Source organism: Arachis hypogaea, chromosome 12, assembly GCF_003086295.3.
Source record: "Arachis hypogaea cultivar Tifrunner chromosome 12, arahy.Tifrunner.gnm2.J5K5, whole genome shotgun sequence".
Taxonomy (NCBI): Eukaryota; Viridiplantae; Streptophyta; class Magnoliopsida; order Fabales; family Fabaceae; genus Arachis; species Arachis hypogaea.
Window position 1 is genome coordinate 100,987,621 of NC_092047.1, and position 6,000 is coordinate 100,993,620.

Below are 6,000 nucleotides of genomic sequence, written 5' to 3' on the forward strand. Positions count from 1 at the left end.
GAGCTTGTAGCTCCTGACTCTGATGAGAGGGCTTGTTTTCCTACTTCCGTCGAGGGGGAGCGTCCCTTCTTCTATGCCTATGAATATTTCTTCAGCCAGTTGGACGTTACTTTTCCTTTTACTGCTTTCGAGACCGACTTGTTGTGGTCATGTAACATTGCTCCATCCCAGCTTCATCCAAATTCCTGGGGTTTTATCAAGATATTTCAACTGCTTTGCCAAGAGTTAGGTATAACACCTTCTCAAACTCTTTTCCTCTATCTTTTTGTCTCGGCCAAGCCTGGAGGTTCTTCCAAAAAGAAAGCTTCCTGGGTTTCTTTCAGATCGGCCCAGGGGCATAAAGTTTTTGCCATGTACGATGAGTCTTTTAAAGATTTTAAGAATTATTTCTTCCGAGTCTGTGCTGTTGAGGGGGTCCGCCCCTTTTTTCTTGATGAGAATGACGAGCTTGCTTTTCCTCTAGAGTGGAAAAAGAATGTGAGAGTGCCTCGTTATACATGGGAGATGCTTAATGAGGTTGAGCGGGCTTTTATAGTTGTTCTTGAAGATTTGTGGGGGGAACCACCCCATCTGGATACAAAAAGATTTTTGAGTGATCCATTTTTGGTTCGAACTACTTTGGGTACTGTCTGACTTATTTCTATACTTGTTTCTTAGTTTTTCTTCTCCTAGGTTGTAACTCATCATTATGGTTAATTATGTATTTTCAGAGATGTCGAAAAACAATGATTCTATGAAGGCCTACAAGAAGGCGAAGAAGGCTGCTGCTGCTCAAAACATCTCGGCCAATGCAGCCGAAGAGGGATCTTCTCAAGTTCCAGTGAAGCCGCCCGTGCCGAGTTCTCCTGGGCCGAGAAAGGTGATCCCCACTCCTCGAGTTCGTCTGACTGATCCTCCACAGACTTCTACCACTACTTTTGGTGCTCCTTCCAACAAGAAACAAAAAACAATTGAGGCCTTTAACCTTGACGCCCCTGATTTTAATGCAATCGAGTTCGTAGATCAGCAAATCGGTCCCTACGGTGCCCTCCCCATGGATGATGTATCAATCCTTCGCCATCTGGATTTTATGACCCGAAACAGTGTTAAAATGGCATATATGGGGGCTGCCCTATACCGAACTACTCAGAATCTTCCTCTCAATGCCACCAAAGAATTTATGGAGGAGGCTAAACAGGAGTTCGACCGGATGAAGGGCCTGAAGGAAGAGCTTGAGGTAAAGGTAGCCAAGTTGGAGAAGGATCTGGAGAACGAAAAGGCGAGTTCCCTTGCTCTGGCGGCTTCTGTGCGGTTGGCCGAGGACACGGCATTGAGGCATAAGGATAGTTACGTTACATCTTATCGGGAGGTGGTGCGTCTGAGGGAGGAGCTGGAGTCTGCCCGAGTAGACTATTCCGAGCTCCAAGGTCACCTCGTCGGCAGCGTGAACGTTGCCTATGATAATTTAAAAGAGCAAGTTCAAGTTCTTGCTCCTGAGGTTGACCTTACTCTCTTTAGCTTGGACAATGTTGTGAGGGATGGTAAGATTGTCCCCGACGACCAAGATGATGATGATGTTGATCCTCCCCTTATGCTTTCTGCCAAGGTGTCCGCTTTTACAGTTCCTCCGGTTGAGGTTGGTCATTCTGTTTCTGATCCGGACTGTCAGATCTTGAACCGGGATGATGGTACCGTGGATGCTGTGCTCTCCAGGCTCGCCCTCCTTCACCCCAGACTGATGCTGCTAAAAAGTCTTCTAATCGTTAGCTGAGTTTTCTTTGGATATTTGCATAGTTGGCCCGGCTTGTGGGCTTTAAAACTCTTTATTTTTTATAGTTGAATATTTTGCTGACTGCTGGTACTCCTTTTGGTTGCTTGTTTAGCAACTTTTGTTTTTAAAAAACAAGTAGCTTTCAAGCTTTTGGGCTTGACCCTGAAGCTTTATAATATTGTATTCTATAGCATGCTTATTTACACTTGTCTTGGCACCTTTCTGGGTTTTTAGAATACTGGAGCCTTGCTGCTCGGCCTCTTTGAACTGCTTTGTGCTTGGAGGTCGTAGATGCGTGGATCCCATTCGTATTTCGGTTTGCTTGCTCTTGCTTGTATTTATCCATAACCGATTTCTTTACCTCGTCCTTTTCCAAGTTATTTTTGTAGTGGACTGACTTCGTCATGTCGATCTCTTCTAAGTTATTTCGTAATCCTCTTTCTTGGACCTTTGTTAGGTCTCTTTTAGGGACTACTTTTATAACTTTTCGTAGGAGGTCGACTTCTTTACGTCGTCCTCTTTCTAAGTTATTTTTGTAATCCTCTTTCTAGGACCCTTGTCAGGTCTCTTTCAGGGATTACTTCTATAACTTTTTTGTTTTGGGCCGACTTTGTCATGTCGGGTCCTTCTAAGTTATTTTTGTAATCCTCTTTCTTGGACCTTTGTCAAGTCTCTTTCAGGGATTACTTTTATAACTTGTTTTGTTTTGGGCCGACTTTGTCATGTCAGGCCCTTCTAAGTTATTTTTGTAATCCTCTTTCTTGGACCTTTATCAGATCTCTTTCAGGGATTACTTTTATAACTTGTTTTTCGCAGGAGACCGACTTCGTCATGTCGATCTCTTCTAAGTTATAGCAATTCCTCTTTTATAGGGTTGGCCAGACCTCTTTCCAGGGATTTGCTGATAACTTGGGTTGACTTGGTCCGACTTCTTAACGTCGGCCAGTCTTTAAGTTATTATTTAGCAATCCATAAGACCTCGTCAGGTTCTTTTTCTGGATCACTTTCGATAACTTCTTACATTATTCTGCTTTCATCTTTGCCGATTTGTAGAAAGTAGTTTCTATCTTTATTTGGTCGACCTTTAGATGAATCGCGCTTTCATCTCTATTGGTCTTTATCGTGATCGTGCTGTGAATCTGTTTTTCACTTTCTGCCGATCTGTCGCTTTATAATCGGGCGATGAGTGCTTTAGATTAATGCGTCTTGAAAATTTGTAGAATATATAAAATGCATTTTATTCAAAGAGAAAGTGCAAATATATACATGTGGGAATTTTTCATCCCTGTAAGTCGGATATTTTGTAGGTCTTAGCTTGGTACCTCATTAAAAAATCTTTTCAGGAAAAAGAGTGTACCTTATACCAAGATCCTTTATTATTCCTAACTATAGTACCTTCTTAAGTTGCAGGCGTGCCACGATCTGGGGAGCTCTCGTCCATCGAGTTTGGACAGTCTGTAGTAGCCCTTCCCAAGTACTTCTATGACTCGGTAGGGTCCCTTCCAGTTTGCTGCCAGCTTTCCTTCTCCCGGTCGAGTTGTTCCGATATCATTTCGGATTAGAGTGAGGTCGTTTTCCGTGAAGCCTCGCGGCACTACCTTTTGATTATATCTCGAAGCCATTCGACGTTTTCGTGCTTCTTCCCTGATCCGAGCTCTTTCCTGGACTTCCGGGAGTAGGTCGAGTTCTTCCCTTTGCAGTTGGGAGTTGGCTTCTTCATTGTAGTGTACTACTCTATGCGACCCTTCCTCAATTTCTACTGGGATCATTGCCTCTACTCCATAGGCTAGTCGGAAGGGTGATTCCTTTGTGGTGGAGTGTGGCGTTGTCCGATATGCCCATAGGACTTGTGGGAGTTCCTCAACCCAAGCTCCCTTTGCATCCTGTAATCTCCGTTTTAACCCGGCCAATATGACTTTGTTGGCTGTTTCAGCCTGTCCATTGGCTTGGGGATGTTCGACGGAGGTGAACTGGTGTTTTATGTTCAGATCGGCTGCTAATTTTCTGAAGCCTGCATCTGTGAATTGGGTGCCGTTGTCTGTGGTGATGGAGTATGGGACCCCAAACCTTGTGACAATATTTCTATATATGAATTTTCGACTTCTTTGAGCAGTAGCATTAGCTAGGGATTTTGCCTCGATCCACTTTGTAATATAATCTACCCCTACTATGAGGAATTTAACTTGTCCCGATCCTTGAGGAAAGGGTCCGAGAAGGTCGAGTCCCCATTTTGCAAATGGCCAAGGTGAAGTTACGCTGATGAGCTCTTCTGGCGGGGCGATGTGAAAGTTGGCATGTTTCTGGCATGGTGGACATGTCTTTACAAACTCTGTAGCTTCCTTTTGTAGAGTTGGCCAATAAAATCCGGCCCGGAGTACTTTTTTGGTGAGGGCCTGTGCTCCGAGATGATTACCACAGATGCCACTGTGTACTTCCTATAAAACTTCCCTTGTGTGGGAGGTCGGCACACATTTTAATAGTGGTATTGAAATCCCTCTTTTATACAGGGTGTTATTTATGATAGTGTAGTATTGAGCCTCCCGTTTTAACCTCTTTGCCTCATTTTCATCCGTGGGGAGTGCTTCTGTTTTGAGGTAGTTAATTATGGGGGTCATCCATCCTTGATCCCGACCTATTATGGCTAGGACTTTTTCTTCTTCCGAGATTGACGGGTTTTGGAGCATTTCCTGGATGAGGCTTCTATTGTTGCCCCCTGGTTTGGTGCTGGCTAATTTTGAGAGTGCGTCAGCTCGGGCACTTTGTTCGTGGGGTATGTGGTAGATCTTATATTCCCCGAGTTGTCCGAGCTGTTCCTTGGTTTTATCCAAATACTTTTTTATGGTGGGATCTTTGACTTGGTAGCTCCCTGTTATTTGTAAGGTGACTACTTGTGAATCGCTGAAGATGTTGAGTTTTTGAGCTCCAACCTCCTTAGCCAGTTTCAAACCAGCTAGTAACGCTTCATATTCCGTCTGATTGTTTGAGGCCGGGAATCCAAATTTGAGGGAGAGCTCAACTTGGGTTCCTTGGTTGCTTTCTATTATCACACATGCGCTGCTTCCAGTCTTATTCGAAGAACCGTCCACATAGAGATTCCATTCTGTGGGGGTTTCCAGGGTATCTGTGAATTCTGCGATGAAGTCGGGCAAGTACTGTGATTTGATGGCTGTCCGAGCTTCATATTGGAGGTCGAACTCGGATAACTCGACTGCCCATTGTAAAATTCTACCTGCTAGATCTGTTTTCTGCAGTATCCCTTTTATGGGCTGGTCAGTTCGAACCTTAATGATGTGAGTCTGGAAGTACGGGTGAAGTCATCGAGATGTTAATATGAGAGTATAGGCAAACTTTTCTATTTTTTGGTAGTTCAGCTCGGATCCCTGCAGCGCTTTACTAATGAAGTAGACGGGTTGTTGCCCGCTTTCGTTTTCTCTGACTAGTGCTGAGGCTATTGCCCGACTTCCTACCGCGAGGTATAATATGAGTGATTCTCCTTCTTGTGGCTGAGATAGGATAGGTGGCCGTCCCAAGAATTCTTTGAATTCTTGGAAGGCTTGCTCACATTCTGTTGTCCATTCGAACTTCTTTCCTTTCCTTAAAGTAGCATAGAAGGGGAGAGATCTTATCGCTGCTCCTGCTAAGAATCTGGATAAGGCTGCCAATCTCCTGTTGAGTTGCTGCACTTCTTTGACACAGGTTGGGCTCTTCATCTTGAGTATAGCTTGACATTTATCCGGATTTGCTTCAATTCCTCTTTGTGTGAGCATAAAGCCCAAGAATTTGCCTGCTTCTACTGCGAAGGTGCATTTTGCAGGATTGAGTCGCATGTCATGCTTCCTTATGGTGTCGAACACCTGGGCTTGGTCGGACAACAATGTCTCTTCACTTTGTGTCTTTATCAACATGTCGTCTACGTAAACTTCCATAACTTTTCCGATGTGATTTGAAAAGGCTTTATTCATTAGCCTTTGATAAGTAGCTCCCGCATTCTTGAGACCGAAAGGCATCACTATGTAGCAGTAATTTACTTTTGGTGTTAAAAACGAGGTCTTTTCTTGATCTGGTGGGTTGGTGCACGAAATTGTGATCTCAGGCAACGGCGCCAAAAACTCTGTACGCACGTCTTAATAAATCATTTTTCATTCACAACTTCGATACAACTAACCAGCAAGTGCACTGGGTCGTCCAAGTAATAAACCTTACGTGAGTAAGGGTCGATCCCACGGAGATTGTTGGTATGAAGCAAGCTA